Source organism: Mytilus galloprovincialis, chromosome 1 (genome assembly GCF_965363235.1).
Source record: "Mytilus galloprovincialis chromosome 1, xbMytGall1.hap1.1, whole genome shotgun sequence".
NCBI classification, from domain to species: Eukaryota; Metazoa; Mollusca; class Bivalvia; order Mytilida; family Mytilidae; genus Mytilus; species Mytilus galloprovincialis.
This window is the reverse complement of record NC_134838.1, coordinates 66,799,472-66,810,651: the sequence shown is the minus strand read 5'-3', so window position 1 is coordinate 66,810,651 and position 11,180 is coordinate 66,799,472. Positions and strand designations below refer to the sequence as shown.

At 31.5% G+C, this 11,180-nt stretch overlaps 1 long non-coding RNA gene across 1 annotated transcript; it reads right to left on the bottom strand.

Moving 5' to 3' along the window:
- Positions 1 to 361: 361 nt before the first annotated feature.
- Positions 362 to 10,887, bottom strand: LOC143042058 (uncharacterized). Its single transcript, XR_012967879.1, has 3 exons — positions 10,608 to 10,887; positions 1,392 to 1,565; positions 362 to 698 (listed from the first exon to the last, which is right to left on the bottom strand). It is a non-coding gene; the product is annotated as an uncharacterized LOC143042058 (long non-coding RNA).
- Positions 10,888 to 11,180: the final 293 nt, after the last annotated feature.

Below are 11,180 nucleotides of genomic sequence, written 5' to 3'. Positions count from 1 at the left end.
CTGGCATTGTCTTTGTGAAATTTAACACCTTAAGGTGGTACCTATCACTTTAACTAAAATTAACTTGGCTCGTTTAATTTTCTTAAAATTTTGACAAAGTATTTACTTTGACCCTTTGACAAAAATATAAAAATTTCAAAAAATTAAACCAACCGTTTTATCAAAAAAATTACACTGGTTATATAGCAGTTTGACAAACACTTATTTTGATCATTGAGAAGCTTGATATTCCCTAATGAACACTACGTCATTAAAACGTTCTGCTGATTTTACAGAGTTATCTCCCTGTAGTGTTAAGTACCACCTTAACTACATACTTATCATTTTGTCATCAAGCAAAAAAAAAAAAAAAAAAAAAAAAAAAAAGCAATATGTTATGGAATAACTTTCAATTTGAAAGATAATTTAAAAACATTTCTATTTCTGGAAAAAATGAAATGGTTATATAAATATTTTTATATTGCCAGAAAGTCAAATGGAAATGTTAAGCTCACACACAAATTCTTTCACGAAATCACAGTTTGTATTATACATCAGATAACCAGTCCCTGTAGAGAACCTGAGTCGGCCACAGATTCTAGGAAAAATCGGTAAAATACGGATATCGGTAGGTCCAAGACCATAGATATCCTGAAATAACTCTCCTGATGTCCATGTGCCATTTATCAGTCCGATCCAATAAAACTGCGACGTGGAACCTAAATTTAGATAAAACAATCCAATTGTTTAGCTACTATAATACTTTAAAATGCTTAGATTGGAAATTATGTAAAATTCATAGAAACAACGTATAAGAAAACTTAGATTCATTACAGTAACTGTAAATTCAGAATTATTATTGCGAGCATTAATTATTGGAATTTTGTGACTTTAGACTAAATTACGATTTTAAATTTTGCGATATTGAGAAAATAGTAAAAAGTTCGCATTTATTGCAATAATAAAAACATCGTAATAATTTCTGAATTTACATGTACAGTAGTAGGAAAAACATACGATTTCCTTATTTGTACGATTAAATTGATAATCATGTGCCGTAAATGTATATTGAACGAATATGGTCCGCCTACTTGTCACTCAAGTCAGATATAGATAAAGCAAAATTAACCAAGTCATCACTTTATCTGCTTGTGATTGCTATCAAAAACAGTGTCAATTCTTATGATACTTATAAACAAAGACAACAACTTGGAATGTAAAACAAATGAAAATGATAAAAGAAAATAAAATTTCAATTCATCCAATTTACCAGCTCCCGCAATGAATTCAGCACATTGGTTTGATTACAAAACTATCTATGCTTTCTTATTGCTTTCAAAGTTCGAAATATTCTCGACTCGTGTATGTATATTCTTTATAGATGTGTGATATTTGGTAAAATAACGACTTACAATTTTTCAAACTTGTGTTGTGAAAATTCAATTTTTCTACTGTGTCTACAGTTACAAGATCTCCTCCTTCATCAATACATTGTTGTCTCGCATCATACCAATTTAGCTGTGTGGAATTAAACTTTAAGCATGTTCTAGAAGAAATATCATAATCATATCCAGGAAGGTTACATTCTGAAAATATTTTCATAAAGATTTCGTGTAATTCCTATGCATTTTAAAAGAACATTGTAATTTAATTAAGTTGACAGTCATAAACGAGAACAAATAAAAAGACAGGACTGTAACAAAAATGTTGTCATCTGTGACTCAAAACCATCTTTACAGCCAACAACTCATGTCATGATGTCTTCCATTAAATGTCATTTAGGTGTCTTCAACATAATCTCATGCAGATCAAAAAGATAATCAGTAAATGTAAAACTATTATACTACAACTTAAAAAATATCGTTTTGTGTAAATTTAGAAACTTTTTAATGTTACCTTATTTTAATTAAAGAAAAATCTCGCACCTTGGAATTCCAATACGTTTGTCCATCTGATTGCGGTATACAATTTTTGACGCATATATTTCCTGGGTTTGTTACGATATTGATAACCACATTTAACCAAACGTAAATGAAAACATAAATTATTGCTCAAGTTACAACACAGTAGAAAATTATTGTTTTATTGTGGCTAACATTGATTTTGATTTTGAATGATTTTAACATAACTAAATCTATAACGCTATATATGTATAGTTATGATAACTCGTGATTCTACATCCTGTCGATACAATTAAAAGAGAGGCGAAAGATACCAGAGGAACATTCCAACTCACAAGTCGAAAATAAACTGATAACGCCATAGCATAAAACGAAAAAGACCAACAGACAAACAAAAGTACACAAATCACAATATAGAATAATAAATACTGAGCAACACGAACCCCACCAAAAACCAAGGGTGATCTCAGGTGCCCCGGGAGGGTAAGCAGTTACTGCTCCACATTTAGCACCTGCATGTCGTGTTGCTCATGTTAGTACAAAATGAAATAAGTCTAATGCGGTTGGTCACATTCGAGAAAGGGGGACGGGATTGAAGTAACGACATTACGAACATATCCGCTACTACTTGGAACTCTTGGTTTAATAGGAGATATATACTCCGTATGCAGGCGCTGCTGGAATATTGCTACATATAAATGGAAAGTTCATAATTGGGAAGCTGAAACCATCTCTTTTGTCGTAAAGTTTTGTTTTCAACTGACCCTCATTGTCAATTTCTAGATGTAAGTCAAGATATGAGGCAGACTTAACTGTATCTGTTGTATCCTTTATCTCAAGTTCGATGGGACAGATTCGTTCAACATAGTCACCAAATCATGAATTATTTAGTTAGAGAAGATCATCTATATAGTTGAAAGTAAAGTTAAAGGATAATGCTAATTTCTTTTCTTTCTTCCTAAGAAGTTCCTGCATGAAGTCAGCCTCGTATAAATAAAGGAACAATTTGGCAAGAAGAGGGACACAGTTTGTTTCCATGGGAATGCCGATTGTTTGTTGAACAACAAGTCCTCAAAACGTAACAAATATGATGTCAATCAAGAAATTAAGCATCTTGATAATGTAAGTTTCAGAGAATTGTTTGTTTGAATCAGAGTTATTTTTTACAAAGTAGGATTTGTCCCTCCCTAAAACAAGACACTTGTATCTACGTTGGCATCTTTTTTATGGAACAAAGCAGGACAAACTCTTTAACTTATACTTTGGCATTGCACAAGGTCATGCGTTTCGAAGACTGTTTATTACATCTTTACACTAAATGCGTTGGGTGTGTTCTGACTAATAATTTACAGTTAGTTCTTATGTTGTGCTATTACAACACTTTCCCAGGTAAGGGGTGTGTGGAGGGGGAGGTTGAGCGCTCATAGACATGTTTACACCCGCCACATTTTGTTTGTGACTGTCCGAAGTGAGAAACCTGTAGAACAGTGGTTGTCGCAGGTTCATGTCTGTCATATTTGTTTTTCGTAAATTAGGCAGATAGTTTTCTCGTTTAAATTGTTTCACATTTTTCAAGTCAGAGCCTTTTATTTCCGACTATACCGTATGGGATTTTCTAATTGGTTGTAGACCGTACGGTGGCCTATAAATGCTTACTACCTCATCACATCTGGTTTTTTTTTATAAACTATTGCTCAAGTTATAATTAAAGAATAATTCGGTAATATTGCAAGATATTGACGGTAAAATATCTACTAGCAGTGTTAGATTTTTTTGGTAAAATTTCTTGCACCCCGTTTAGAAGACGGATTGACGACGGGTTCTTTTTTTCTGGGATTTATTTTTGCGTAGTATGATTAAATCTCCATGTAAAAATAACATTCGTTTTATTTGCCTACAGGTACGAGAATCGTCGCTACGTTCCCATGTGGTGTGTCAAAATTATATCTACAGATACAACGAAACTCCAATTTCGACGTTTCTCTTTCGCCTCTCTTTTAAAGTCATTATGATACTTCAAATGTACAAAAAAGTTGAATATATTTTATAAACTTGAATTGCTAGGGAAAGTACACGTGTACATTGATTTTCTTTTAAAAGGAAATCCTTTAACTTATCATAACCTTAAGAAATGTACTGCTAATGAGTTATTGTCTTCCCGTACTCTAATTCACCGATACATGTAGAAAATTAAAATTAAACTTAAGAAAAAACATTGCTCTATTGCATGTCAATCATTTTATATGGAACGCCGTAACTGTCTTATAGTGTAAATATTTAATGTGTTTTATCGTTTTGTCTTTACGTCTTGTCATTTCGTCTTTATTTTATGTGTAAGTGCCTTTATTTCCTGACACTGCATCTCTGTGTTATGTCAAATTAATTATTTGTTTTGTCAAACAATTGTATGATATGTCATTGCTATTCTTTGTTATGTGCAAAATGCAATACATCACGTTGTAACTACTGTATATTCTGTGAATACCTCTAAACTTTAGGATCAACTACTTTTACGTTCTTTCACGTTTCCTCTTTGCTGTGTCTATTCTTCCTTTAAGTAAGTCAGTTATTAACTGTGTCCTGTCTCAAATGTGATTGTTATGTTAAATGTTCTAAACGTTTTGTTTTGATACGTCTTTGTTCTATGAAAACCTCATTATATTATATTGCAATGGCTTTATGTTGTGTTTATACATATGTATCTTCTGTGAAATATATAATATATCATGGTATAGCTAATATGCGTTTTGCCAAACAATTGATACTTTCTGTTAACATTCAAGATCTACTGGTACGTTATGTGCAAATGCCTATTACGTTATGTGCAAATACCTATTACATTATGTGTAAACACCTATAACGTTATGTGCAAACACCTATTACGTTATGCGCAAACACCTATTACATTATGTGCAAAGTCTGTTTTTTGCCATGAAATTTTTTATGGGTGGTGATTTCACAAGACTTCAATATATGAATGGGGGTGTTTATTAATTCCAGGCTGCACACCTGTACCCAAAAACTCCCATTGAGACCCTCCCCCCCTGTGAAAATGTTTAACAATATACTGAAATCATATTGAGGAATAAAGGTATATAGGCTACAGGTTATATACATATACCGTATATGTACATGTTTTATGAATTGAAGGCGCAGTTATTATTTCTTTATATATAAATAATTTTGGCTAAAATTAGCAATACCAATTGAAGTTAATTATTTAATTTATGAGACAAATATTTTATGATGTTATAAGATATAATGTTATTAACTTCAACAAATGTAACTGATTACTTAATATTTTAATAGTCACCAAGATTAAGCAAGCAAATCGTAGGGATGTTCCTGGTTAAACAATACAAATAAAATCAATACTTAGCAATATAACAAAAATGACTAGCTTTGAGCTATTATATCCGAACTTAGAAAATCGGCGGAATTACAATAACGTATGATGTGTTCCTAAACTATGTAATAATCGAACGCGTATAGAGAAACTATAGAGACCTTTTCAATAGATCTGTATAGCTATTTGCTATTGGATACATAAATTACACGTTTCTGTGAATACCTTTTCGTATAGAATTTGGATTAGAAAGTATAAACTTTTATACCTAAAATATGTATGGAATTATTGTGTGAATATGCCGGAAGGTCACGTAGACCGTTAATAGTTCTTTAAAACTTAATAGTGTCTTTTATTGTGTAATTAAATTAAAGACTCTGGTAACGAGTCGTTAAGTATATTACGTCAACAGAAATTGAGTCAGAATAATGACTTTAATGACTTGAAAAAGCTTTTTAAATAAGCTAACCTTGAAATGTGTCACGTTGTTTATATAATGGAAAAGGTCAGAAAGACTCCTAAAGTTGCTTTATTATAGCAGTTTGGAAGTTGGCTTTTGACTAGATGTTGCCTTATGCCCAGTTGAACCACAACTGAAAAAATGCAATACGCACGCTCTTTTATACCTAAATTTCGACTAGAAAATGACGTTTCGACTCTAAAAGACTCGAAACGTTACGTCTTTGACACGTTTAACGACAATTGATACTTGCTTTACGGCAATTGTACTGGAATAACAAAGTTGACCTTTCAATGTAAACAATCGTACAAAATTGATTGACCAGGTATCCCTACGAAGCAATGATAAATGTGCATGATATGGAAATAATGTTACATGTAAAATCATCTTAACAATGAAGTTTCAAATCACGGAAATAATCAGAAAGATACAAAACAGGTAAGTGCATGCTTTAACTTTTACGTTGCATTTGACGTCCAGAATTATTTGAAGGTTATCTGTTTTTATGCATATGATTATATATATATGAATATTATTAAAAAGAAAACTTGGTGACTAAAACTGAACATGACCTGTTAAAGAACGGTAGAGTTAAGAAAAGGTGGGAACAGCGCAAACGCTAAAACGTTACAATATAAATGTATTATGTTCTAGAATGTTCCATGAAAATTGACCCCCCTTTAAATAATGCCAAGGAGACCCACAGCTGAAATTAAATTTCCGTTTCTTTTTTAAACATGTTTGAAATAAAAAAAAAAACAATGCACTCACACTACGTCCCCTTTCATAGGTAATACCTGACTCATATTAAGGGGACGAAGTCCCCTATTACGGTAGAAAAATTAAAAAAAATTAAAAAAAAATTAAGGTAGATGGGGTTGTCTTAATTATAATCCATAGAATTTTTTAATAATTTGCCAAAATGTAGTTTATATCCTGCTTGTTTAAAAACATTAATAAAAAGAATGGGTCACAGGACTTATTTTCACACTACAGGTTGTGCAAAACTGTCAGATTTTGTATAGATTATGCATTGAAAACCTAATTTTCCACCATAAAACGAAAACTACACCATAGAATTTTGAGATAATATATGAGTAGATAGCTCCAATATTATGCTTTTAGATAAGAAAAAGAAAAAAGGGGATCACCGGACTCGTTTTCTTGCTACATAATAATATTGGTAAATTCCTAACACATTCTATTGTAAAAGTAACACTATCTGAATTATCTGCCCTTGCATTTGAGTTGCCTCCCCTTATTTGGCAAAGTGGGAAAAATTTGAATCAAACACAAGTATTCGTTTTTTTGTAAAATATAACCATACATATGATAAAACATGGCATTTTATATATTATAATGAAAATTCTTACTCATGAATTACCTACCAGTTCTAAAAATTTGCACATTTCATCAAAGATTTAGACCTTGTTTTCTGGTATTTCAAAATCCAAGATGGAGGAAGACACCCTATCTACCTTAACCGCAAAAAAATCATTCTACTAATGAACTCAAAATCGTTAACTTTTTTTTCAGACTTTTTTAAATCCCCGCATCTGCGCAGAAATCTACTTCCCTTTTCCGGTCTTGTTTTCATGAGACTTTGAATAAAATATATATTTATCAGTCTAGTAAAATATAGGAAGGAACGTAATACCAATTCATTTTTAAATATTGTTTGATATAAAAAAAAACAAAAAAAAAACGTTACCTGATGACAACGTTTCTTTGTTTACATTAAATATGACGCCATAACTGAACTAACGTCACAACTCAAATCCCTAACAACAGAACCAAAATCGGAAGCGTTACGGTATTTCCGTTTCTTTTTTAAACATGTTTGAATTAAATAATGCAAACAGACTACGTCCCCTTTAACAGGTAATGCTGACTCATATTAAGGGGACGAAGTCCCCTATTACGGTAGAAAAAAATAAAAAAAAAATAATTAAAAATTAACCGCAAAAAATCATTCTACTAATGAACTCAAAATCGTTAACTTTTTTTTCAGACTTTTTTTATTTTCCCGCATTTGCGCAGAAATCTACTTCCTTCTTCCGGTCTCGTTTGTCATGATACTTTGAGAAAAATATATATTTATCAGCCTAGTAAAATATAGGAAGAACACAATACCAATTTCATTTTTAATAATTCTTTGATATGAAAAAACGTTACCTGATGATAGCGTTTCTTTGTTTACATTGAATATGACGTCATAACTTAAATAACGTCACAACTAAAATCCCTAACAAAAGAACCAAAATCGGAAACGTTACTTTATTTTGAAGTTCAAATATGTTTGAATTTAAAAAAAATCATACAGACTTCGTCCCCTTTCACAGCTAATGCCTGCCTCATATTAAGTAAACATGTATGAATGTAAACTACAGTGACATAATGTAATGACCCGGTTGGTGGACGTGAAGGAGAGCATCAATTTATTCTCTGTTCAAATTCTCCGTAAAGAAATGCAGTTGGATTTTGTTTTTGACATATTACATTCATTTCAATTACTATAAATGTATATATCATTGATGCGTTTTGTTTTAATCTGTGTTAAAAAAGCGTTTACCATAACGTAATAGGTGTTTGCACATAACGTAGAAGGTGATTGCCATTAACGTAATAAGTGTTTGCACGTAACGTAATCATTGTTTGCACATAATGTAATAGGTGTTTGCACATAATGTAATAGGTGTTTGCACATAACGTTATAGGTGTTTACACATAATGTAATAGGTATTTGCACATAACGTTATAGGTGTTTGCACATAACGTAACAGGTGTTTGCACATAATGTCATATGTATTTGCACATAACGTTATATGTGTTTGCACATAATGTAATAGGCCTTTGCACATAACGTTATAGGTGTTTGCACAAAATGAAAAGCGTGTTTGCACTTAACGTTCCAGTAGATTCACATGACATTTTGAATCTTAACAGAAAGTATCAATTGTTTGGCAACACTCACATAAGTTATACCATGATATATTATATATTTCACAGAAGATACATATGTATAAACACAACATAAAGCCATTAAAATATAATATAATGAGGTTTTCATAGAACAAAGACGTATCAAAACAAAACGTTTAGAAAATTTAACATAACAATCACATTTGTGACAGGACGCAGTTTATTAACTGACTTACTCAAAGGAAGAATAGACACAACATAGAGGAAACGTGAAAGAACGTAAAGGTAGTTGATCATAAAGTTTAGAGGTATTCACAGAATATGCAGCAGTTACAACATGATGCAATGCATTTTGCACATAACAAAGAATAGCAATGACATATCATACAATTGTTTGACAAAACAAATAATTAATTTGACATAACACAGAGATGCAGTGTCAGGAAATAAAGGCACTTACACATAACATAAAGAAGAAATGACAGAACGTAAAGACAAAGCGACAAAACACATTAAATATTTACACTATAAGACAGTTACGGCGTTCCACAATTTTACTTACTACAAACGTGATTTGGCAACAATTTCCAGGCAAAGTTTACACTGAATGAAATATCTTTAGTTGATGATAGGATATGAATTCGTATGTAATGTGAAAAATCGTGTATAGAAGACTTGGATTAGTATATAAACATGAATTACTCGTTTCATATGAATTTAAAGATACTTAATAAAAGCTCGTTATTCACTGAATTAACGTGAAGTCTATAATGCCCTCTGCACATACACGGATCATTCTTAAGAGTCATTACGGATCGCCAACTCGTAGTCAATTGCAAGCATTTGTTAATTACTCGCTGTTATCCGTCAATAACTCGTCACAAATCGCTACAACTCGAAGACACTCTTAAGGATCAGTGAAAGAAGAGGCTAATTTTTTTACATGTCAAATTTCTTCTTACGATTGTCCACGGATTGATTTTTCCGAGAATATCGTAACAATGTGTAAATATCGTAATAATCTGTAGATATCGTAAAAAGCTGGTAAACCGGGAAATTTTTGCCGTAAATACATCGTATTAACTCATCCGTAATAAACCGTAAATAACTCGTGATATTTCTTAACAACCCTTCAATCGGTTGTAAAAGTGACCAAATGTTAAGGATTCGTGAATTTATGCGATCACGTAAGAGAATTCCGTGAATGTGAAGGCGGCAAACATGGGGATATATTTTAAGATTTCAATACCACCATACATGTATATGTAATTTGTAATTCATGTGAGAAATACATATATACCGGTATTTTAAATAAATAAAAGAATGATATTATGAAAACAAAAAAAATATCATATTGATAAATAGGAACAAAGAGTCAAAATGCATAGAAATGTAACAGTGATCCCCATCCATACCATGCAAAAAATTGTCCAAGCAATGCTATCGGCCGTTTTTTTTTAATTCAAAGAAAACGAAAATAACACACACTTTCATTTTTTTTTGTATATACAACAAAATTATGGAGATGAGATGAAAAATAGAACAGGAATTATTTTTTTTATTATAAATGTTTACGATGGCCCTTTTTTTTTTTTTATTAACTATAAAAATATTGAGATGTGGTACGCTTGCCATGATACACCTATCCACTAAAAAGACCAAAAAACAAGGATGTGAATAAAAATAGGTAACAGCAATAAAAAACACTCATAGCGTATATAGTAGAAGCCATAACAGGCCCCGGATAACAAAAAATAGTGAAACTGTTCAACAGAGAGAATTAACGGCATGATTAAAGCTAGTAGTGTTAAACGGGAAACAAATATTACAAATACAAACCAACGTACTATTTGAAAGCGATATATATTTTTTCCGAACTGAAGGATTTTTATTATTCAAGGATAATAGGGAAAAAAAAAAAATTATTTCAGGCCAATATTAATAATGTTTTTGAAACAAACATGTATATGTAGCGATACATGAACATACATAAACAAACCTTTATGTTTGGTGAAAAACAAACTCCAGTTGTCTGTAGTCTGCATAATTGTCGACGATACCACAGGTTTGTCCGTGTGTAACAGGCACTGTTTTTCCTTATATATAAATCTGCTACAGAGTCCGACATCAGTATCACAAACCATAGCACACTGTACTAGACTCTGAGTTACCACATTTCTGTATATATTGTTTCTATAAAGACAAAGAACCTGGGATTTTCGGTATTCCTGAAAAGTAAGAACGTATGGAATAATCAAATAGAATAGAAGCAACATCTTACATCGTACGTTCTGTGTTATTAAGTAAGATTTAAGTATTTCAGATCTCGTGTTGTTTGGCTGCACATTATATTGTATCGAATCGATTTCCTGAATCATATTGCATATTGAAATGTAGAATAATTAGAAATTGAAATTGCATCATGTATCTTTAATACAAAATCCCTGATTAAAGTCCTTGAGATGTTTTTCATTTTCTTTTGCATGCATTAAATGTCTTCAAAGATGTACTAAATGATAAGACATTAAATGCATTTTCCAAACAGAAATATCTTGTAAAATCAGATAATGTA